Consider the following 24,435-nt stretch of genomic DNA (forward strand, 5'->3'; position numbering starts at 1 on the left):
TTTAGATGTCATTAATGTGGGTCATCTTCCGGCCCAAGGAGGAAACAAGTCTGCTGAAGTTGCACTCTTAGATGTTTCTCCATTCCTTGGGCAAATCAAGTAAGACAGAACAGAGAAACGTCTTTCATCCAACCTCACATTTTCTGGGTCAAAGGTGGCCTTTCAACTCCAAAAATAGAATTCTTCCCAACCTCCACTTCCTGCTGACAAGAAGTGTGAACCCTTGGATTTCTAACTGTGAAAGGATGCAATTCATGGGACTTTTTTTTTCGTAACCACCAAAATGAAATCCTGGGTAATAATGCTTAAAAGGAATCAGTAACAATTGTTGGAATGTTGCCAATGTTTAAGGGTATCAAATGGAAAATTCTACAGCTGTGACCCAGATCAGATTCTAAGAAATAATTCAAACTTTAAAATGAAAAATATAATGCATAATAATACTTTCTTATTCATTCTGTCATTAATTTCCCAGCTCAAATATAATTCTGGGAAACTGAAATTGGTGCTGTCTTTAGAATTATCCACTTGTACATTTGGGAATTTAAACCAGCACATAAGAGCCATCACTCATGTAACCCAAACAGCCATATTTATGATTCATTTTAATATCTAAACCAATACTCACTCACTCATTCGGCCATGATAGTAAAAGTTAGTTTCGAGTTTAAAATAACCTGATACAATAGAATCTTCTTTTTGTTTTCCCTCTTTAAAATATGACTTCTGATTTCATATAGGTTTCCTTTTTTAGACCTAGAAAATAACAGAATTAGAGTCTGTATCCTGGGGCCAGGCGTGGTGGTTCATGCCTGTAATCCCAGCACTTTGGGAGGCTGAGGTGGGTGGATCACTTGGGGTCAGGAGTTCAAGACCAGCCTGGCCAACATGGCCAAACCCTGTCTCTACTAAAAATACAAAGATTAGCCAGGTGTGGTGGTGTGCGCCTGTAATCCCAGCTACTTGGGAGGCTGAGGCGGGAGAATTGCATGAACCTGGGAGGTGGAGGCTGCAGTGAGTTGAGATCATGCCACTGCACTCCATTTTGGACGACAGAGCAAGACTCCATCTCAAAAAAAAAAAAACTCCATCCCCAGAAAAAAGAGTCTGTATTCTGGGAGACCCATAACTCTCTGTCTGCACTCTCCCAGCCTACAACTATGCTCTACCTCTCATGGCTTTGAGTACAAACACTTGCCACAGGAATAGAGTTAAACTTAAAAAAGAAATTTGCCCTTCTCCCTCAAGTTTCTACAGTCTTGTTTCTGCAGGGAAAACACTCTGAGATCCTCAAAGATATCACCTAAATGCTATTGAGTTTTGTATAAGTATTATGTAAGTACAATGCATTGTTTGTCTCTCTTTGCAAAGAGATTGAAACCTTTGTTTCAAAAAGTGTGTGTTTTTAATTATTATTACATGGTTTGCTTTGCAAGTGCTATGTACTAGATCATAAAGTGAAAATTTAATCTGCAATTATACTTAAGTGAGCAAAAGATGCTGCATTTTCAGTTTTATGCTTTAAAACATTTTTGCATAAGCAAAATGGCTTTCCCAAAGTATGGCATTCACTTCTAATGGTTTACAGATCAAACTCCTAATTTCATTAAGACTGAAAAGAACTTCTAATGGAAATAACATACATGCTTGATTTGGTGGGAAACTGCCCTTAAATATAATTTTCTCAGGTCCACACCAAATGTCTTCTGTTACTTTGCAAAAACTGACTTCTCACAACTGGCTACTAGATATATCTGTTTGGACTTAGCTGAATGATTTTCATTTTTCTAGAGAACAAAACTTTTGTGTGTTAACTTTCCATTCTCCACACATAGTTGGGCACACAGATTGACTAAAATGGCACCTGTTGTTCTCTGTTGACTGAAGCACAGCAGCTGGGGGTTTTTAGGATTTATTTAACCATACATTGCTCACTCAATTCTATTTCTTCTTGCGGCCCTCCAGCTGGTCTGACAGGGCCAAAGCATGAGCCCACATCTATGGGGTATAAAGAGAAAAAGGGGGGGATTTCTTCAGTAATGGAAGCACACATCCCAAAAACAAGGAATTAGTATTAGCCCCAGCATTTGTCAGAGAAGCATCAGCAGAAGCTTCCACCACCCTCTTCAGCTGTTTTGTGCTTCACCCTTTGTACCCTTAGGACTCACTGATAAGCCTCTAGATCTCATACCCATGAAGGATTTAAACTTTCCAAATAAAACATTCCTCCTTGAGAAATAGAATATATATGTGCCCTCATTACCTTGCTTAGGGATGTTCTGCTTTTAAAATATATTTTTCCAGCTGGGTGCAGTGGCTCATACCTGTAAACCCAACACTTTATGAAGCCAAGGTGGGACAATCACTTGAGGCCAGGACTTTTAGACCAGCCTGGGCAACATAGCAAGACCTTATCTCTATAAAAATAAAATATTAGGTGGGCATGGTGGCACATGCCTGTAGTTCCAGATACTCAAGAGGATGAGACAGGAGAATCGCTTGAGCCCAGGAATTCAAGGCTGCAGTAATCTATGATCACACCACTGCCCTGCAGCCTAGGTGACAGAGAGAGACCCCCATCTCTAAATTAGTTAATTAATTTTTAAAAAGTAATAAAAGTAATTATTGCACACAGATGGGGAAATGTTGGAAAACTAAAAAAAAAAAAAAAACTACTGTATAAAGAAAAAATTTAAGTCACCTATAATTTTGCCATGCAGAAATTACTACTATCCTATTTAAGTAGCTATGAAATTACGACAGAAAGCAGGTTTCACAAGTTGATTTTCTCATTTAATATACTATGAGTAATTTCCTATTAACGGAAACCTTTATGCAGTCATGTAAAATTTTTTAGTTATTGGCATTTTGATAATTTCCCATTTTTAATTGTAATTTATGCCACAGTGAGCATCCTTATAATAAATATTTGTGGCATTTCAGGTTTTTTTTAGGATAACCTCAAATAGGGTATGGGCAAAGAAGAAAGTGTGTGTTATCCAAGGGAAGAGCAAGTATGAAAGCCAGGAGGGAGCGAACAGCGCAGCACATGGTGGAAGTGTAAACAGTTGAGTGGGGCTACAGCCTAGAGAGCTGGAAGGGACAGGAAGCCTGGGAGCTGGAGAGGTCAGCAGATCACAGAGACACCCAGAGGAGTTTGGTCTTTTTCCTGAGAGAATTGAGGAGCTAAAGGAGGGTTTCAAGCAGGAAATCAGACTTGTGGCTTAGAGACGTGTGCTTTAGTAAGATCATCCTGGTTGCGGCTTGAAGAGTGAATGGCAGGCAGCAGCTGTTAAAATGCTTCAGGTGGGATCTGATGAGTCTGAGTAGTGAAGTGGTAGTAAGGGAGGAAAGAAGAGAAGGTGGGTTTGGAACAGTTTTAGGAGGTAACATCTTCAGGATCTGGTGATGGATCACTGTGGAATGGGAGGGAGGTGACGTCATGGAGAGTCCTCAGGCTTCTGGCTTGGGTGATGGGTAGGCAGTGAACCCAGCTGTCTCCCATCCAAATGCAAATATCTAAGAGGCAGCTGAATATAAGGTTTGGAGTTAAAATGGGCTAGAGGTATAGATTTAGGAGTTACCAGCATATGGAATTACCTGAGTATCAATTTACAAAATAAAGTTTCATTTTGCCATAGATCTAAAAAATATATAGAGAATTAACTGAAGTCCTGCAAATGGAAGAAGAGGGAAGAGGAGACAATAGAAATGGTGAAAGAGTAGGAAGACCAGAATATGCTGTGCCTTGGAAGCCATCTGAGAGAGTATTCTAAAGCCATCACGACCTTATTCAATAGTTGGCAGAAAACCAACTATTAACAGAATTCAATGATTTGGAAAACCCAGGGAAAAAAGATGGGATGATCAAGTCTGGCTTCTTGAAGAGGACTGCTGACATTCATTTTGTAACCACCAAACAAAATAACCTTTTGTAGATGAAGCCAAATAGAGTTGTTTTGCACCTAACAGTGGGAGTGGAGGGCCTCAGCCCTGCTGTGGTAAAATGGGCATATCAGTTTCATGCACTCTTAAGACTTACATAGTTTTTTGTGAGACTATCCACCCAATACTGGCCGCCTTCTACTTTTAATATTCCCCCATTTATGCTTCTTAGATTAATACAAATACCCCACTAAGGGCACCTCTTTTAAGGCCATGGGTCACCATTGTAAGGTTTATTCTCTGTAAGGTTTATTGCCAAGTTTAAAATGAGGAAATTGAGGCCTGCATGAGAACAATTAGACGCCAGTTTATTCGGCTCCCAGGCGAGATTCTATGGTCCTGGGAATGGGGGCCAGAGAAGTCAGGCCTGACTCCTCTCAGGCATGGGGTTATATAGGGAGGGAAGGCACTCTGATTGGCTGTGGAGAAACAGGACGTGGACTTGGCAAGCTGCTATACGTAGGTAGACGAGATTTCCAGCGAGTGGACTGGACGGTGCATGCACTATTGGGCAGGTTTTGGGGGGGCTTCTTTTAAATTTTGGCGGGATTTTCCAATGGCAGAGGTGGGCGTGGTGTAGCTAGATGCTGAGTGCAGATTCTGGTGACGTAATTTTCAGGCATGGAGAGGGATGGGCGTGTCCGAGCTCCTGGCGAGCCAGCCGGCCTTACAACCATGAGACAGACGTTGGCACTACACTGTTTATTCTGCTACAAACTATTTTAATTTCTGAATTAGTGTCATTGAATAAGCCAGCTTAGGGCAGCAGATGTAAACTTGTGTAGAAGTTCGAAAGAAAGCAGATCATTTCTGGTTGAAAGGTAGAAGAAATGTGCAAATCAGAAAACAATTCACAGAGGGGCCTATTTTTACCCTTCCTTGGTCTGATACTTGTTTTACAGAACTACCTTCTCACCACTTAAATTGGAAATTGCCAGTTGAATTCTCAGTAGCCACATCGAAGCCAAGGATGGCACAATGCAGGACCTTGAGAATGTCCTTATCCTGTAGCACAGCAGATTAGCTACCACTTCCAACAGATTGGCTACTTGGTCATGGTGGTTTGCAGCCAGATGATGGCGTAGCCATTAAGAGTGAATGCCATTTTATGACTCCTGACACTAGTGTTGAGACGTGAATTTTTTTCTACTCTGTAAGCAAACAATATTGAATATAATAAGTGGCACATTATACTCTAGAAGCTTAAATATTGTCCCAATCATTTTTCTCTACATTTCAGCATGATTGCCAGTATATATTTTGAATGTACTTCCTCATGCTCATCATGCTCTCAGGTGTTAGAATAATCTAGCCAAACCTTCACTGAAAGCTTTTCCACAATCCATAATTATGCATGCACATGGCCATTTTGGTTTGATGCACACAGAAGGTTAATGCCTTGAGCCAGGTTTAGAAAATTGAGGATTAATGTCTCTAAATGCGGAGCTGATGCCATTTTGTCAGGAAAAGCAATGACCTTTATAGAATCTTTTTCCAACAACTTTCTTATTTGCCTTCCATCAAGTTTTATTTGGTATTGCAGAGTAAGCTTACTATATAAATCAGAACTGTTTCTGATGAAGTGACCAATTTAAACCCAAAATTGAATGTCCTAGAAGGAACTCAAATTGTTGCAGGACCCTAGGGACTTCAAGCACTAGAACCAAGGACTTGATCACCATCAAGATCTTTTTCTTCTCCTCCAACCCAGCTGTCTTTCTCCACTACCTTCAATCTCTGTGTGCTGGCCTCATTTTGTCCGACTGTAGGCTTCTACACAGGGGAAATCTTGGCCACAGGCAGCTCCAGATTTGCATTATGTCAGCTTAGTACCCTGAAAGAAAGAGAAAGCCTATCTGACTTCAAAATATATGAATCCCAATGAAAGTCTCTGGCCCAATTTGGTTCTCATGCCTTCTACCTAGGCCAAGGCACAGAGTCCAGGGAGTAGGGTCCTAGGATTGGTAGATCACACGTCCATCCTGAAGGCTGGCAAGTGTGGGCCTATGCTGGGCAATGCCACACAGTGTTGGAGTGAGGGAGGGATCAGTTCTCCAAAGGGAGTGAAGACAGAGAACTAAAAGAAGGGAGCAGACAAAAACTGATGTCAACTATACTCAGTGGTGAGATGCTCTTTCCTTTAAAAAAAAAAAAAAAATATATATATATATATATAAATATATATATATATTTACACACACACACACACACACACACACACACGTATTTTAGCAACAAGGTCTCACTCTGTTGCCCAAGCTGGGGTGCAGTGGCATGGTCATAGCTCACTGCAACCTCAAACTCCTAGGCTCAAAAGATTCTCCTGCCTCAGCCTCCCGAGTAGATGGGATTACAGGCATGCACCGTCACATGTGGATAATTTTTGTCTCTCATATAGTGACGGGGTTTCACCATGTTGCCCAGGCTGATCTCAAACTCCTGGACTCAAGTGATCCTCCCGCCTCAGCCTCCCAAAATGCAGTGATTACAGGCATGAGCTACTGCCCCCACTCTTTCTTTTGTCTTGAATGATATATTTTTCATGTCCCACAGTGTCCTGATGAGGCACAATGAAATTATTATGTTATTGGAATTCGACTAGCAGTTAGTCTGTATTTTTTTCTACCCTTCATCATGTAATGTTTAAGTATTTCCTTGTGTTGTACATTACAGCATTTGTTAAGATGCAATTGTTATGGTTTTAAAAGGGCTTTCACATATATTATCTCATTTAATTCTCACAGTCCTCTGAGCCATTTTTAAATGTACTAAGCCTATCTTACAGATGGACAAAAAGGCTTAGAGAGGTTCTGTGATTTTTCCCAAGACCACAGACAGAGTGTCATGGAGTGGTGTGATGAACACAGATCTGACTCTCTTGCCTGTTCTTTGTGTCACATGCCTTAGATATCTGTCACTTATGTTTTTAATTTGTATTTGTCTCATTGTCCCTGGAGAACTGAGACTGTGCCATCTACTTCTACCAGAACTCCACAAAATCTTCTCTAGTGCTGTATACCTTGTGAATGTTGAGTAAGTGATGCTGACTGTAATGAGCCGAGGAGTTTCAAATGCTATTGTTGAAGTGGAGATACAGCCAGGAGCCTGTGAGGTTGTGGAGCCCGTGTCCAGTGGGAAGACTGCCTGGCTCCCCGTGTTTGTTTACCTGTTGGGACTCAGCATGGGGCCTCCCCCACAGTGAGGAGCGCTGTCCCTGGAAAGCCTCTTGGAAGGCAGCCGTGACCATGGAGAGGAGTGTTCCTGTCTCATCCGGGAAATCTCTCACCGCCTGTGCCCCTTCCCTGTCTTCTCTCACACAGCCCACAGAAACACGTTAGCATCCTGGGCCTGAAGCCATTCTTTAAGCAAAAGGCACCTGCCCACCCGCACATATCCATGTGAGTCTCACTCACCCCAAAGCAACAACTCCTGAGCCTATCCTGGCCATATCCACAAAGCACACCCAGCAGCTCACTGCCTCTGCATTGCATGCGCACATACACACACATGAGCGATTATAGAGTTTACTCCTGTGGAAAGTGTTTTCAGAATTTACTCCTATGAAAGTGTCTTCAGATGTAACAGAAAAAGGTCTAGCATCCCTTACTCTCTATTATTCCTAAGAGAGCAACTTAAAACTGCAGAACAGGTCCTGCCCTCGCCACCCACCCCTTTTCTGGTGGGCTTATTCCCCTCCCCTCTCTCCAGGCTGCTTGTGTCTCTGGAGCGATGCCTCACCTGCTTTCTGCTCGAACCCTCACTGTGTTCTGTGATGCCTTCTGAGACCCTGCCTGACTACCTGGGGCAGCTTGTGTCATGAGTCTCCTGCTCAATTTACAGCTCCCTGTTCCAATGCAAGCTAGTTAAGAACAGACACAGATTCAGATCCAAGCAAGGGGTGGGTTTGGGGGTGGGGGGGTGGGGGGGTGTGTGCGCACGTGCAGAATTTGGATGCTACTACTGCACACTGCACGTACTGATGTGCCACACTTGTTCTTCTCACTTAGGAGTCCCACCACATAATGCCTTTGGGAAGTAAATCAGAAGTCTCATCCAAGGACACTACCCACCTGTGTCAGTTTCCTGTTGCGGCTGTAACAAATTACCACAGATTTGGTGGCTTTGAACCACAGACGTGTTTTTTTCTCATGGCTATTAAGGCCAGCAGTCCACATTCATCTCACTTGGCCAGAGCGAGGGTATTGGGCAGGGCCTGTTCCCTCTGCAGGCTCTCAGGGAGAATCTACTCCTCGGCCCCTCCAGCCTCTGGGAGCTGCCGGCACCCCTTGGTTCGTGACTGCTTCACCCTGATCTGAGCCTCTGGGGTCACACTGCCTCTTCCTCCTGTTTGTGTCAAATCTCCCTTTGCCTCTCTCTTAAAAGAACCCTTGTGATTGCATCTAGGGTCCACCTGGATGATCCTGTCTCCCCATCTCAAGAGCCTTATGTAATCTCATCTGCAGGCCTTTTTGTCATGTAAAGTAACATGAACAGGTTCCAGGGATTAGGATGTGAATATTTGGGGGCGGAGAGACATATTCAGCATCACACACTACCCTTCCCAGTAACTCCCCCTGGTAACACACACACACCCCTGAGTTCAACTCAAGAGCTAGCTTTGCTTCTCTTGACTTCCGAGTGCTGAGGAACCAGCTTCCCAGCTCTGCCATGCACTTCCTACCCATCTCACCCTCTCCCACCCAAAATGCAGTAAGTTCCTGAGTGCCTTGCTACCAGCTCTCCAAAGGGCAGAGGAGGCTAGATATTGCCTCTGATCAGGATACTGTATACCTTCTTCCCCAAAACCACTGGCCCAGCAGGGCAGGAGAGGGCAAGCCTTAAGTGGGGTAGAGCCCAAATGGGTCCATTTCACTCCCATAAGAATCAGGTCATTTTGCTTTTGTGTAGCTTTTGTTGTTTTGTTTTGTTTTGATGGAGTCTCTCTCTGTTCCTGAGGCCAGAGTGCAGACTTGATCTCCTGGGCTCAGGCAATCCTCCCTCTTCAGCCTTCTGAGTAGCTGGGACTACAGACACACACCACCATGCCCAGCTAATTTTTTTTTTGAGACAGAGTCTTGCTTTTGTATTTTTAGTAGAGTCAGCGTTTCACCGTGTTAGCCAAGATGTTCTCAATCTCCTGACCTCATGATCCATCTGAACTCGGCCTCCTAAAATGTTGGGATAACAGGCGTGAGCCACTGTGTCCGGCCAATTTGTTTTTATTTTTAATATAGACAGGGTCTTGCTATGTTGCCCAGGCTGGTCTCAAACTCCTGGGCTCAAGCGATCCTCCCATCTCAGCCTCCCAAAGTGCTAGGATTACAGGTGTGAGCCACCAAACCTGGCTGCTTTTATGTAGCTTTGACAAGTATAGGAAATGTCTTGCCTCTGCCCCTCTGTCAGGATATCTCTAGAATTTAAAGTTAGTAAGGACAGAAAGCAGCTCCTTGGCTTACAGTCCCCAGTGTCTGGGAGTGCCCCAGCAGGCTAGTCACTCCTTGGACAGCCACGTGGACTCCTCCCTACCATGGCTAGCCGCCGTCAACAGTCCAGTTGCCAGCATACAGGGTGGGTTTGGTGCACCAGGCACAGCGTCAGATGCTGTCAGTGTTCTTCTGAAGCCCCCTCTCTGGATGGTGACCTTGTTCATGTGGCTATTTTTAAAGCAAAAAGTTGAATCCCAGGCCAAATCCTGCCTTGCAGTTCCTAGTGGCCTGTGCTATCATGCTTCATACTTGGCGTGTACTAGTAATGGAGGGCCAGGGAAAGACCCCCACTGTGGTCTTATGAAAAGTGATTGTAGAGAAACCAGCAATAGTGCTGTATGGAACGGCTGATAATTGCTGCTTTTGGCATTAGTTCCTATCAGCTTAGGCAGAAGGATGGGGCTAGGGAGGAGGAACGTTAATGGAGATTTTATGTAACTGTAAACTTCCTCTCTACTGTAAGAAGTATCCTCTTGAAAAGAAATGAAAAAAAGTTCCAGATGGTCCATGGAAGATGTTTCATGGTTGGACATCTATACTGCCTCCTTGTCAAGAATAACTACGCCTTGGCTGGGCCTGGTAGCTCATGCCTCTAGTCCCAGCACTTTGGGAGGCTGAGGTGGGAGGATTGCTGGAGCTCAGGAGGTCGAGGCTGCACTGAACCATGATTGGGCAGCTGCACCCCAGCCTGGGCAACAGAGCAGACCCTGTCTCAAAAAATAATAACTATACCTTGAAAATAGGGGTTCACGCTTACCAGCCCACAAAAAAGAAGGCTTCATGAAGAGGAAGGACCAAGATCTAGATAAAGAGTCTCTAGCTCCTTTCAGTTATCCAGCTAAGATGTTCACTTTGTATTTAGGTATTAATCTTAGGCACAGACACCATCTAGGAGTCTGTGGTGCCACATTTTCATACACATATGCACAATTGAAGATTCTTTTCAAACTCAACTTACAAAGGACTTTATTTGATTAGATATTTGTTACATTAAAATAGAAGACTTACAGGCTATTTGAAGAGCAAAGAATTTGATGTATTCTAAGTAATATATTGGAGGGAAAAGAAGAGAAGGAGTTCTTGTTGAGTACGGAACAATATAGACCTGATATTTACGCAGGACCTATTATGTGCTGAGCCAGAAGTGAGGATACAACAGTGAACAAAACCCAGACCCTGCCCAGGTTTACACCCTGGTGGAGGAACCAGATAAGTAGACAGGAGATTACAGTGCAATGTGTTAGGTACAGTAATAGGGCATATACCTCAAAGGGGCAGTTAACCCTTTCTTGGAAGATCAGGAAAGGCTCCTCAAAGTGATGCCAATATTGAGAAAAACATGACAAATAGAAGTTGATCTGGAAAAGAGACCGAGAGTCTCCCAGGCAGAGAACAGCATGTGCAAAAGCCTGAAGGCAAAACCGTCATGGCCGGGCGCGGTGGCTCAAGCCTGTAATCCCAGCACTTTGGGAGGCCGAGGCGGGTGGATCACGAGGTCAAGAGATCGAGACCATCCTGGTCAACATGGTGAAACCCCGTCTCTACTAAAAATACAAAAAATTAGCTGGGCATGGTGGCGCGTGCCTGTAGTCCCAGCTACTCAGGAGGCTGAGGCAGGAGAATTGCCTGAACCCGGGAGGCGGAGGTTGCGGTGAGCCGAGATCGCGCCATTGCACTCCAGCCTGGGTAACATGAGTGAAACTCCGTCTCAAAAAAAAAAAAAAAAAAACCATCATGGCAAACAGGTATATGAGAGTGAACCAAGAGATGAATAGCGGAGTGCCCTAGAGAGAAGGGCAGGCAGGTGGGTGTTGGGAGGAGGTAGGCAAGACAGCAGAAGGAAGCACGCTGTCTGGTCCAGTTTCTCCTCGGGCTGCGTGACCCAGCCTCTCCTCCATGTTAGCTGTTGTCACTGAAGGTGGCTCCAGGGAGCCCAGCAAGCTGCCCAGTCCTCTCACTTTCTTCTGTGGCATCTGAGACTCCAGGATGGGCTCCAATTAGAAACTGCAGGGAGGGCCGCTGCAGTGTCTCTTGGCTCCAGAACTGATATTTCTGGGGCAGAGAAAGGTCCTGAAAGGTGAAACAAATGTTCCTTTCTAGCAGGGTTCTGACCGCTTCTCGGCCTTTTGGCTAAGATCAAGTCTAGCAGGGTTCTGGAACTGTCCCCAGCCTGGAACGGGTTATCAGATGCACAGCTCTGATGTCACACCTTATTCCCCAGGAAAAAAAAAGTTCTTGATTACCTGAAAAAACCCAAGGAATTTTAGGCATCACTTGAAAAGAAATGTCAAGACATACTGACTAGAAATCAAACCACAGCAGCTGCTTCCCACAGCTGCATGCCATGTGGCGACCTTGTTTGAACAGTTAGTGAGGCTTAAAATAGCCAGGAATGTAAAACTCTTCAGGATCAGGTCTCTCAGTGAGATAACCACAGAAATCCACGTGGGGAAGGGGAGAGGGGAGGGTCGTCTTGAGACTGTTGGACCAATGGTCAGAGGACTATCAACTTGACAGCCAAAGAATCATACCAGAAGCCTCCAGTTCCCCACTTCTCTGAATGATTGAAGCTAATGGTGCCCATTTGACAGATGGCCCCTGAATTCTTGCAGATGGAGAATTCCCAATCTCAGTTATAATCCAAATACAGTTGACTTCCTAAGGAAAACAAAAGTAATGAAAAGTAGGCTAGGTGCAGTGGCTCTTGCCTATAATCCTAGCACTTTGGGAGGCCAATGCAGGAGGACTGCTTGAGCCCAGGAGTTTGAGACCAGCCTGGGCAACACAGCGAGACCTTATCTCTACCAAAAATTTAAAAAATTAGTCAGTCATGGGGCACCCACCTGTGGTCCCAATTGCTCTGGAGGCTGACACAGGAGGATCGCTTGAGCCCAGAAGTTCGAGGCTGTAGTGAGCTATGATGGTGCCACTGCACTCCAGTGTGGGCAACAGAGCGTGATCCTGTCTCAAAGGAAATAGAAAGTAATGAAATGTAGAAGTGAGTAACTTCTTTTTTTCCATCCTACGCCTCAGCCTGTTAGCATGCGGAGTTTGATGCTCTACTAAGAAGCAGTCTTCTTTAGTTGTGAAACTAAGACTGGGACTTTCTCACCAATAGAGGGAAGAGTCAGTTGATATCAGAAGGAAGCATGCTTCACCAAAGACAAAAGCAAAAGGATGCTTTTTTTATTGTGGGAAATTCAAAACGATGCATGTACTCATTTAGCCCCAGAGAATGTAGATATGCTTTCCCATAGGTAGAAAAGCACCGACAACTTTTTAATTGCATTTTTCTTGTAAGAAAAACTAATTTGCCCTGGTAGCAGTAGCTCTGTGGCAATCATAATAACAGCAGCACGTGCTGACTGTGCACTGTACCGTGCCCCAGGCGCTGTGCTGAGAGAGCTCTTTGCTGTGGATCATTACTTTTTGATCTTCACAAAATCTGTATGAAAATAATACTACCATCATCCCCATTTCATGGTTGAGGAAACTGAGGCTTGGAGAGGTTAAGAAGTTTGCACCGGGGCTCACTGCTTGTTGGGGGAAGATGGAATTTGCCCCGGCCGCTCTCACTCCAGGACTAGCACTCTTTTTTTTTTTTTTTTTTTTTTTTTTTTCCTTCTGAAACAGGGTCTCGTTCTGTGTCCCAGGCTGGAGTGCTGTGGTACAATCAACTATTCACTGTAGCCTCAACTTCCCAGGCTCAGGGACTCAGCCTTCTAAGTAGCTGGGACTACAGGTGCGCACCACCATGCCTGGCTAATTTTTTTGTAGAGATGGGCTTTTGCCATGTGGCCCAGGGTAGGACTGGCGCTCTTGATTGGAAAGCCCCTCAGACACTGTTTTGTCTTGAGACTGAATGGAGTGATTTTTGTAGTCTTCTAAGTCTCCTGTGGAGAGCTTTTCTGTTTCTCATTTGCATCATGCTCTTTCGCTGTTGGTGACATTTCACACTTCTGTCCTTTCCTTTTCTCTCATGGAGTTGATGAATGAACACTGAATCGGAAATGTGAAGCCCAAGGTGAGAGTTTCACTTCCGCCCCTAACTACGTAAGTGATCTCAGTTCACCACCTCTTTGGGCCTGGTTTCTTGTCTATAAAAGGGAGTTGTTGGGTGATAACCAAAGCCCACCCCTGTGCTAAATATCTTTCTTTCTTCTCTTTCTATTTTCCCACCTGCCTTCCCATCTCTTTTCCCTTCCTTCTCTTCCTGGCCACTGGCAAGCCCTGGGTCCCACCTGATCCTTTCCTTCCATGTAGTAGGCAGGGAGAGGCAGTGGTGTTAGTTGCACTGCTGTCTAATAATTGTGGGGGACACTAAGACTGAAGAGCCTGACGGCCACATGATGCTCCTGATGGAGCCCACAGACAGAGCGGACCCTCCTCAGTGGGTAATGAACAAAAGCTGGCTGTGCAGTCCTCTACCCCACTCTTGCTTTTCCATGTTCTTCCTGTCATTAGGGTCCTCACACTGCCCCTTAGCTCACCCTCCCACTTTGTGCCAGGCCATCCCAGCGTCCTCCACTCCCTCCTCACCTTAGCATTGCCTCTCTGTGCTCTACGTCCCATCCCCTGGGAACTCTGCTGTCTATTTAGGAAGCAGTCCATCTTCCTAATATGTCCACTACACATCCCTTCCAGGTACTATAATGCTTTAACTCATTGTAAGTCAACATCTGAAACTTAAGGCCTTCAAGAAACTAGGGTAGATTGGGACAGAATTATTTCATTCTGACCACCAATGAGGGACACCCATTTTTGGTGAAAAGACTTTCATTATAACCCTGAACTCTGTGGTTGCAGCTCAACATTAGGACACAGGTTCAGGCCTCTTGTGGTGAGATGGGAGCAGGGATAGTGAATGACCTCATAATCCATGAAGAGAATTTATTTAATACCTCTCTCATTTTTAGTTAATATTTTGTTTAATTAATTTTAATTATTTGCTCCTAGAGGATATGTAGATTTTATTAGACTTGAATATTTGGAATATTTCAGAGAAACTGAGATTTTTTTTTTTTTGGAGATGAAGTCTCACTCTGTCACCCAGGCTGGATTGCAGTGGCGCAATCTTGGCTCACTGCAGCCTCCGCCTCCCAGGTTCCAGCAGATCTCCTGCCTCAGCCTCCTCAGTAGCACTGGGATTACAGGCGCACGCCACCATGCCTGGTTAATTTTTGTATTTTTTGTAGAGACGGGGTTTCACCATTGTTGGTCAGGCTGGTCTCAAACTCCTGACCTCATGATCCACCCACCTCAGCCTCCCAAAGTGATGGGATTACAGGCGTGAGCCACCGCACTGGGCCCTGAGATTTATTTAATCTAGGTTAGCTGGCTAGGGTTCTATGGACCAAGAAGTACTCACCACCCGTATCTCAGCAAATTAATGTTTTCCCAAGACATTTTAAATTATTGATCATGAATTTCACTGTCATCTATATTTAAATATTCCTTAACACGATGGCCACTAAACATAGGAGCAATTTATATGAGGACTTGAAAATTCCTCCTTAACCTCCTCACAGTTCTTTTCAGTTTGTTCCTGATTATGCAGGAATTTACAGGCCCTCATCAAATGAAGTCTGCCTCTACAGAAGACTGCCCTACTCTTCACTATCATAGGCACTTGTTTTAGACGGCAGAAACAATATGCATTTCTTGAGCCTTCCCTTCCCTATTTTAGGTGTGTTTCTAAGGAGTAGGTTGGTTGTCATGGTTCAGGATGGAAGAAGACTGCAGTAGGCAGCGGAGGGAGGCAGGCCATCTGGCCCTGAGGGAGGGGTCTTCAGGAAGTCAGGAGACAGACAGGCTGCCGGCCAGAAGGTTTTAGATGCGTTCTTGCTTAAAGCTGAACTCAAGGTCAGATCTTTTCTCAAGGCCCAGTTCTAGACTTCTAAGCTTCCAGACTGAGGTCTGATCTTTGGGGTAGGCCCATGGGTGTGTCTCAAGATTTTGCTGAACAAAGGGGCCTGACTCCCTGCACCATGTTCTCAGCAGCTCAGTCCTACCATTCCCTGATTTATTTCCACCCCCTGCCATTCCAAATACCACCTGCAAGGAAGATGAACTTTGCCAGTCACCTTTGAATATAGTACAGCAATTCATTCTTTTTTTTTTATCTTCTTTTTACAGTGCATTTTTTTCAAGGTGCTGCTTTTTTGTTTGTTTTTTTTGTTTGTTTGTTTGTTTTTTGAGATGGAGTCTCGTTCTGTCATCCAGGCTGGAGTGCAGTGGCACAATCTCGGCTCACTGCAATCTCTGCTTCCCAGGTTCAAGTGATTCCCCTGCCTCAGCCTCCCGGGTAGCTGGGACTACGGGCACACACACCACCACACCCAGCTAATATTTTGTATTTAGTAGAGACAGGGTTTCACGAAGTTGGCCGGGATGGTCTCGGTCTCCTGACCTCATGATCCACTCACCTCGGCCTCCCAAAGTGCTTGGATTGCAGGCCTGAGCCACCGCGCCTGGCCCACAATCATTTTTTTTAATTCATCATTGTTCTGTCAGTGGCTGTGCCAAGGTCCTGGGATACCACAGTGGCTTCTAAGATAACCAGAGAACACATATGACTCTTAGGATATGCAGAGCATCTGTCTAGATAAACAGGAGAGTGATTAGGAAATGGCACTCCAGTCAGACCCATGCCCTGCATCCTGGGAGCCCCACCTCAGCGCGAGCAGAGCAGTCAGGAGGCAGCTCCCCGCCAGCCCACACCAAGCTGTCAAATGCTGATTATTCATCGGCATGCCTCTCTATTATCTCAGAAAGCAAGGTGCTCCAGACCCAGGAGAGATGTGTCATAAAGGGGAGACTTTGCCTGATGGATAAAAAGATATATGTTCCTGCCCCCATTTTGCTATTTGCTGAGTTTTTGAAGCCTCTCCAACCACACCCCTTGGCTCTTTGTGTGACTTCATAGCAAGGCATTCGTGCTAGCAGGATGTTTCTGGGCTCAGTCGCTATTGCATTCTGGAGGCTGACTTCGGGAAGTTCTCTCTGTGGACTTTGTGCACAGCGGCAGGGTCCATCATCCTCAGCTAGTGTGAGGCAGGTCCCATACTGGGCTGAGCAGTTACAGGGGCGGTGCAGACCGGTTTCCACCCTCAGAGTACAGTCTCATGAGCCTTTCCCTGTTCATGCTGAAATAAGGTTTGAGAGATGATACCCTGAGTTGGGGCTTTGAATACAAAAAAAAAAAAAAAGGTGCACAGATTGATTTTCTTTTTCTGGAGCATGAATCTGAGCAGGAAAAGTGTCACGTGAAGCAAACTGCTGCAGTGTGGCTCCCGTGGGCCTGAATCTTCAGGGTTTCCACTAATCCTATTTCACATGGCTGCAGGGGTAGCCCTTTCTTCTCCCTTCTTAACTATTTCTAGCTAAGATATCTCCCTGGTTTTTAAAAAGAAAGAAAAAAAAGGCCTGCTGTTTACCCGCATCTCCATCTCTTAATGTTTTTGTCTTATATCGATCCTATACCCTTAGCTGACCCAAGTCCCTATCGCCATTCCCTTTCAGCAATCCAGTGAGCTCACATGCCAGCAGATGATGTAAGCTCCAAATCATCACCTTCTTGGGAAAGACAGACAAACAAAAACAGCCGGAAGGAGGGCAGGCGGGCTGGGAGGGGCGTCGGCTAGGCAGAGAAGCGCGGCCTGCGGGGCTGCGGGGGGCTGCAGCAGGTCTGCGGGGGGCTGCAGGGGGGCTGCAGGGGGGCTTGCACTCAAGCTCAGGCGGGCGGCTGCTTCACTTCAGCCGCAGGCGCTGGAGCCCGCGTTGCCTTGGTGACCACGTCGCACTCAGAGCCGCAGCCTCCGCCCCCGCTGCCGCAGCCCACCCGGCGGGCGCAGATTCCCTTTGTCTCCTCTGCCTCCCCTCCTCCCTGCTTCCCTGCGCCTCCTCCTCCCGCCTTTCCTTTGTCGCCCCGGATTCCCCAGCAGCCGCCCTTCCTGCGCTCCGCTCCCGCAGCAGGTGCCAGGGCCTGCGAGGACGCGGCCTCACCGCCACCCCCACCGGGCCCGCCCGGTGCCTGGCATGAAACCAGTATTTCAAAAAGTGGTGCTGGGCCGAAGCCACCCACAGGAACTTGCTTCCCTCACCTGGGCGGCCTCGCTGGCCTCCAGCCGGCCTGTTACGAGCAAAGCAGAGCCAGGAGATGTAGCAGTCCCCCTTAAGATCCCAAGAGATTCCCCACGGACCTCTTCCTCTTCCTTCCGTTTGAGAGGGAGTGGTGTCACTTGGTGAGAGGGAGGAGGCTGGAGGAAAAGGAGGTGAGACTCCGTGGCCGGTGCCCTCCTGGCCTAGCTTGCGGGGAGGCAGGGCGCACATCCCCCTCCCGGGCCGCGGAGAACCCGTCGGCTGCTGAGTTCTGCGGCTCGATGGCATTGCGAGACCCAGAGCAGAATTTCCAGGGCCTCTGAGACTTTAAGTCGTGATTCGGAGGGAGGGGGTTCTGTGAGCAGAATGTGCTGCTGTTAGCATTCACAGTCACCTGGTGATGAAGGGTACTGGGGATTTGGCCACAGTGATGAGCCCCACCCAGAACCCTGTTTGTCCTGGAGCAACATAGCAGCTCTAGCGGCATGGGCCTCAAACATAAGATTGGCTCATATTCTAGCCGATACCCGCTTAGTGTGTGCCAGTCTTAGTGTGGATTGATACACCCTAAGTGGTACTGTGGTTGCTCCTGAGGAGGGAAATGGAGGCCAGGCGATGGGGGGGAAGGAAACATGCTTTCCCTCTAAAAGCTTTGGAACCTGTGAATATTATACCATGTGTATTTTTTATTCACTCTTTAAAATCAAATGTTTTTAATACACTTTTTCCAGAAAGTGTTCACTGACTCCCCCAAGAGTAAATAAGACTAGATTAGGTTTCCCATCACGATTCCATTGCAGTCTGTACTTTTACCATCAGAGCTCTTCACAGAATTATGAATAAACAATAATGAGTGTATAATTCATGCTTACAAGATTCTTCCACACCAGGCTCTGGGCTCCATGAGGGCAGGAGCAAGACCTGGCTTATGCACCACTGTATCCACGAGGGCTGGCATGCAGGCTTTAGTCAATGTTTGTTGAAGAAAGAAATGAGAAGGGAACAAGAAAGAGGGTGATGGCCAAGTGGCGGGCCAGGTTCTGTCCAGAGGGTGAGCTAGGGTGGCGGGAGGGGTGCCCATCTCCACGTTGTCCTCTGAGCTCTGTGACCCTCGGGGGCTTAGTCCCTCCTTCACAGTCACTTCTAGAATGTTGTTCCAAATCATTCTTGTAATGCTCCTTTCTAGTATATGTTTAAGAATTGTCATAATAAGTGTGATTAATCAATTAAATTATATGTGAGGAAAATCCTATCACGTGCTAGGCCAGTTCCTGGGCAGCTAATTAGAGCATTTATCTGAGGCAAAGCAGGGCCAGCTCTTCTTCCGGTCGTTCTGAGGGAGGGTGATGCTTGGACCGTTTACAGCAGTGATCACAGGAAAGTCACCCCGGGAGCTTTAACAGCATGACATTCAGAGGCCCACAGGCAGACCAACTGAAGCAGAGTCTCTGGGGTTGGATCCTGAACACGACTAGGGCCAGTATTTTTCATAAGCTTAATGTGCAATCAAGATTGAGAACCTTTGCTCTCTGGGCTCCCAGAGACAGACAAGAGGAAGTGGGGACACACACTCACCAAACCCAAAGATTCCATTTCAGCTGTAAAGCTGATGCTGATACACTTGAGGCTAGACGAAGAGGCTCTTTGCTTCAGCCCCTTTCAGATTATGTCAGTACTGCTCATAGAACTTCTCTTTGCCTTTAAATGCCTCTGGATCCCCTCCTAATACAGTCATTTGAAACAAATGTGTAACTGTCTAATCAGGGCACAAACCATTTTTCAGACTTGCCTGGGCAGCAATGACCTAAATATTACTCAGGGTGTCTGACTTCCAGCCCCAGAGGAAGAATGTATTTGGTTTGATTGTTTTCATGCTAATAAAGTTGGGCCAGTAATTCAAGGTCCCCATTGGGATAGCTGAATCCTTCGATGCTATGAATTAGTTCTTTAGACAGAAAGCAGTGGAGTCGAGTTTTTATTGAATTATTCACCTTCCAATGGAATCACTGTGTACCCACGCTAATTTGTTGTGCCATTGTTAATGGATATAAGATAAAAGGAGCAGAAACTGGAGAGGTTGGCGTTAAGTGGCCCAGCCCATTTATACCAGCCAGATATAAGGAGTAAATCTTCTGAAAATGTGTCCATTTAATCCACTTACAAGCCAAAGGGTGTAGGGAGTAGCATCAGATCGTTCTGCTCACTCTCTCCCAGGTAACCCTGCAGGCAGTAAATAAGACCGATATTAGAAGCCACTAAAGCTGTAAACACACACAGCAGGGAGATCTGCCTAAACTGCCCACTGAGACATCCGACGCAATTGGCCTTCTCCTAGAAGTGTGTCTGCACTCAATGTCAAGCCAAATTTGGCAAGAAGCCATCTGGAGACACTTCACATTTAAATCTCCTATGAGACCGGAGCCAGGGAAACGAAGGCTTCTCTGGGGCTCTCAAAACCAGTCGGTGATCCTGGAGAAAATGGGGACTCTTCGTGGTAGGCAGGAAAAGGGCAAATGTGGCCTGAGAGAACCCACACTCCTGTTCCCAGCCCGCAAGCTTCAGCCTGGATCTAAACAACCCATTTCTGGAAACTTAAAATAAAAAATAAGAGAGCAGTCAAATGGACTTGAGACCCCCACAGGGTCTTTGATGTGTCTACCAGCAGCAGCATGGTGAGTGGTTTCTGTGATGTGGGATTCCAGAGCAAGAGGCACTGGACCATGGCCACTGGCTCATCTCTCATTATAGGGCCAGAAATAGATGCTCCATCCCAGGAAAAGGGAAATAAGGCTGTGTGGAATGTTTCATCTGTTGGAATATTGTTCTGCTCTGCCTGACAGGATTACTGAGTTCTCAGTTCTGTAGCAGCGGCATTGAGTAAGAGTCTGAAAATTGATGCATTATGTACTCGCTTAAAATAGCAAATGCAGAATAGAAAAAGCAGAGCTGCTAGGAAGTGTGCAGAACATATTGATAGAAAGGCCTGCTTTGCCTCTGTTATTACCAGCATGAAAGTGTGTATCAGAGCAGGGGGTAGATTTTCCATCAGAAGCAATTGAGCAGTAGCAGCTCCTTTACCGCAATGAGACAAGGGTACGTTTTTTTAGCTGACATAACTGAGTGTAAATCTTTCTGTTCTCAAACAGGTGGTAGAAAGTGGGCAATTTGTTTCTTTTCATCTCAGTGTTCTGGGCTTGGTTTATGAGATAGCTGCCTCTGTTTTAACTTCTTAGAATTCCCCTCAGAAGAAAAATCCCCCACCACCTGCTGCCTAATCATATATACTTCACCGTGGATTATAGTTGCCTGGATGGGAGCAAGGTTCAGTTACAGTGTGATGGAAAATATACAAAAAGAACGATGTCATCAGCCTTAAGAAGAAAGCATTAACCTTTGTCCTTAAAAATGGGATTTAAGGCTGGGCATAGTGGCTCACATCTGTAATACCAACACTTTGGGAGGCTGAGGCCAGAGGGTCTCTTGAGCCTAGGAGTTTAAGACAAGCTTGGGCAACAAAGTGAGACCCTGTCTCTATAACAAAATCAAAAAATGAGCCAGGCGTGGTGGTGCATACTTCTGGTCCCAGCTACCTAGGAGGCTAAGGCAGGAAGATGTCTTCACCAGGAGGCGAAGACTGCAGTAGGCCATGCCTGGGAAACTGGGTGAGACTCTCAAAAAACCACCGGAGGAGGGGATTTAAAAATACCCAAGAACAAGTTAAAAAGTCCTTCTGGAATTGACAGACCTTTTTGCCCTGGAAGGTGGCGTAGCTGCTTCTTAGGGGAATATCCGTGGTCAGGGGCAGAGGCCTTGAGAGGCTGAGCAAAGGTCCTTTCAGCCCTGGTATCATCCGTGTAGCTAGCATTCCGACACTAACAGCCTTCTCCATTCAAGCGCTTACTCCATTAACACACATTAATGGGGTACTTATTCGATGCCAGGCCCGGCACTAGCCACTGTGCATATATTTCCTCCTTTGACTCTCTCCAAAACCCTTTAGAAAAAAGAACATTATCACTGTTCATTATCCCAGTTAAGGAAACTGAGTTTAAAAGGATTAAGTAATTGCCCAGAGCCAGACAGCTGGATTTGAACCCTAAGCTAATTGATTCCAAACCTTGTAATATTCCCACTATGCCTCCATTGTCTCCTCTTTTGATTAAGCAACATTCCTAGAAATACACGGAACCCAGAAGGCCCCTGTCCCCATCTCTTCCCTGCTGCTGCTGCCAGCTGGAATGTCTGACTCCCGGATGTGTTATAACTAAAGTTCTAAAAGACCAGTTAGTATCTAAGAAAAATCCCTTTTTTCAAGCTCAGCAAGCAGTGTGACATGCTAACAGCCCCTGCATCGTGACTCAAACTAACTATAATTTGCTGATCGTTGTTGGACATTGACTAGTTTCCAAATTTGTATAGGTCACCACAGTTTTAGAGAGCGTGACCTGCTATTTGCAAAGCAAGGATTAGATCCTCCTTCTTTTCCTCTTTGTAATTTGCACTGTTGCTTCTAAGAACAGTGTTTTTTAAAGTTTGGACATTTTCAGATAAAGATTGCTAGAAATAATTTTGTGAAAAGTACTTTTAAAATAAAAGAATAACATTGAATAGAAAATTAGAAATCTTGTGCAGCTGCGGTGGCTCACACCTGTAATCCAGTGCTTTGGGAAGCCAGTGTGGAAGGATGGCTTGAGCCCAGGAGTTCAAGACCAGCCAGGGCAACATGTGAAGACCCCATCTCTACCAAAAAAAAAAAAAATTTAATTAGCATGGTGGCATATGCCTGTAGTCCCAAAAGGCTGCAGTGAGCCATGATCACACTCTACACTCCAGCCTGGACCACAGAGCAAGATCCTGTCTCAAAAAAAAAAAAAGAAAAGAAAAAGAAAGAAAGAAAAATCTTAGGGAGTTTGGGGTGGATGAAAATGACAGTCAGGTTGCTGAGGCACGGCTGTGCGGGCAGGCTGCCGTGCTTGCCATTTCAACACGAAATTTAAATTCCAGACTTTATTTGCTATCACTTAATATAGCACAGCATCACTGTAATATTGTAAGTGCTGATTTTATAATAGAATTTTCTTACAAAAATAGGTTTTGTGAAACAATTTTGATATATGATAAACTGTTTGGACATATGATCTACCTTGCTGGGGCACATCTATTCCTTTAAAGGAGGGAGAACACTGAGCCCCGTGTACTCCTGAGTCTACGTGGTATACAGTGAAACCCTTTGCATCTTCTCTCAGAGGAAGTCAAACTCAACACTGTCCAAAACCAAACTCATTCTCTCTTTCCACCTCCTTCTTCATCACATGAGCTCAAAACCTGGAGACGTGGTAGACTCTCCCTCTTATCAGCCACATTCAGCAAGTCACCACGTTCTCCTAAGCATCTGTCCAGTGGGACCCCATTCTCTCTCATGATCACAGCCCTTTCTGCCTTGACTTACAGTTACCTAAGTGGTCTTCCTGCCTCAAAATGCCCCCATCAGTCAACAGTCTATTTGCTATACCACCTACTTCATCTCAGTTTCATGTAGGGGCTCTTTCTTAAGCACCTACTGTATGCCACACCCTCTTTTAGGTACAGGGGATACAGACAAGTTCCCCCCTTCCATTGAGCTCACCTTTGGGCAGGGGATAGAAGCCATAGGAGACAATTAACCAGCCAAGTATCAAACAAGTCAATTTCAGTTACTGGTAAACACATTGAAGAAAACAAAGGATTATCTATTTTCTCTCCTCAAGTATCCTTGGCCAGGCATGGTCAGGCTTCAAGGTGCCTGAGATGTGGCCCCCACTTATCTTGAAGGGCAGCTCAGTGCCTTCTTGTCTGTAGGGTCTTGGAGACCACTGTGGCTGGGGAAGCCCAGTCAGGCTTCAGGGAGAAAGGACAGGTAGAACTTGAGGAACATTATTAAAGGAAGGAGAGACACTGGCTAAGTAGGTGAGTCACCAACAGCCCTGGCACACAAGGCTCTCTCCCTCAGCACCCTGTTCAGTGGCTCTGTCTTTATCCCTATCTGTGGGGAGTAGCACTAGGGCGAGAAATCAGGACATGCTCTGGACCCAGTGCTGAGAGCCTAGTTTATTCCAGTGATGAATCTGCATAGCAAAGCCAGGACACAGCTCAAGAGGCCACACCCTTGCAGGGAGTAGGCAGAAGTCCTGGACACCTCGCTCCACCCTGGGCCTATTTAGTGCACTCTAGACCTTCTGTGATGCTGACTGTTTTGCAGCTGATATAGTTAGTAGCTCAGGAAGCATCCCTCCCAAGGCTCTGAGCTTTTTGAGAACAGAGGCCATTTTATTATTTATCATGCATCCCAGAAGAGAAGATGCAGATGTTTCATAATGGGCTTTTTTTTTTTTTTTTTTTTTTTAGATGGAGTTTTGCTCTTGTTGCCCAGGCTGGAGTGCAATGGTGTGATCTCTGCTCACTGCAACCTCCACCTCCTGACTTCAAGCAATTCTCCTGCCTCAGCCTCCCAAGTAGCTAGAATTACAAGCATGTGCCACGACACCTGTCTAATTTTGTATTTTTAGTAGAGACGGGGTTTCACCATGTTGTTCAGGCCGGTCTCAAACTCCTGACCTCAGGTGATCCACCTGCCTCAGCCTCCCAAAGTGCTGGGATTATAGGCATGAGCCGTCACACCCGGCCAGCTCTGTTTTTAATACATATGTCCCCAGTGTGTTTGTGTGTAGCTGCTAACTGCTTTCAATGTTCGATTCTCAGGTTGCAGGGACTGGGATCCTGTTAACTCCTCTATCCAGTGACCCACAGGTACACACAAGTATAAACTTAAATGCTTCTTGATAATGGTGAGCTGAATAAGCAGATATCTAATGGTGTTCCAGACAAACCACTAAAAATCATCTGTTCAGAGGAAGGTGCGGGTGCT

The 24,435-nt window shown here is 45.8% G+C and overlaps 1 protein-coding gene across 2 annotated transcripts in view; it reads left to right on the forward strand.

Moving 5' to 3' along the window:
- MYO1D (myosin ID) overlaps nt 1-24,435 on the forward strand; it is a 359,991-nt gene that overhangs the window by 316,110 nt on the left and 19,446 nt on the right. The gene's annotated exons all lie outside the window — the stretch shown is intronic.

This window comes from Sapajus apella, unplaced genomic scaffold (assembly GCF_009761245.1).
Source record: "Sapajus apella isolate SASKATOON/1434 unplaced genomic scaffold, GSC_monkey_1.0 scaffold12, whole genome shotgun sequence".
Taxonomy (NCBI): Eukaryota; Metazoa; Chordata; class Mammalia; order Primates; family Cebidae; genus Sapajus; species Sapajus apella.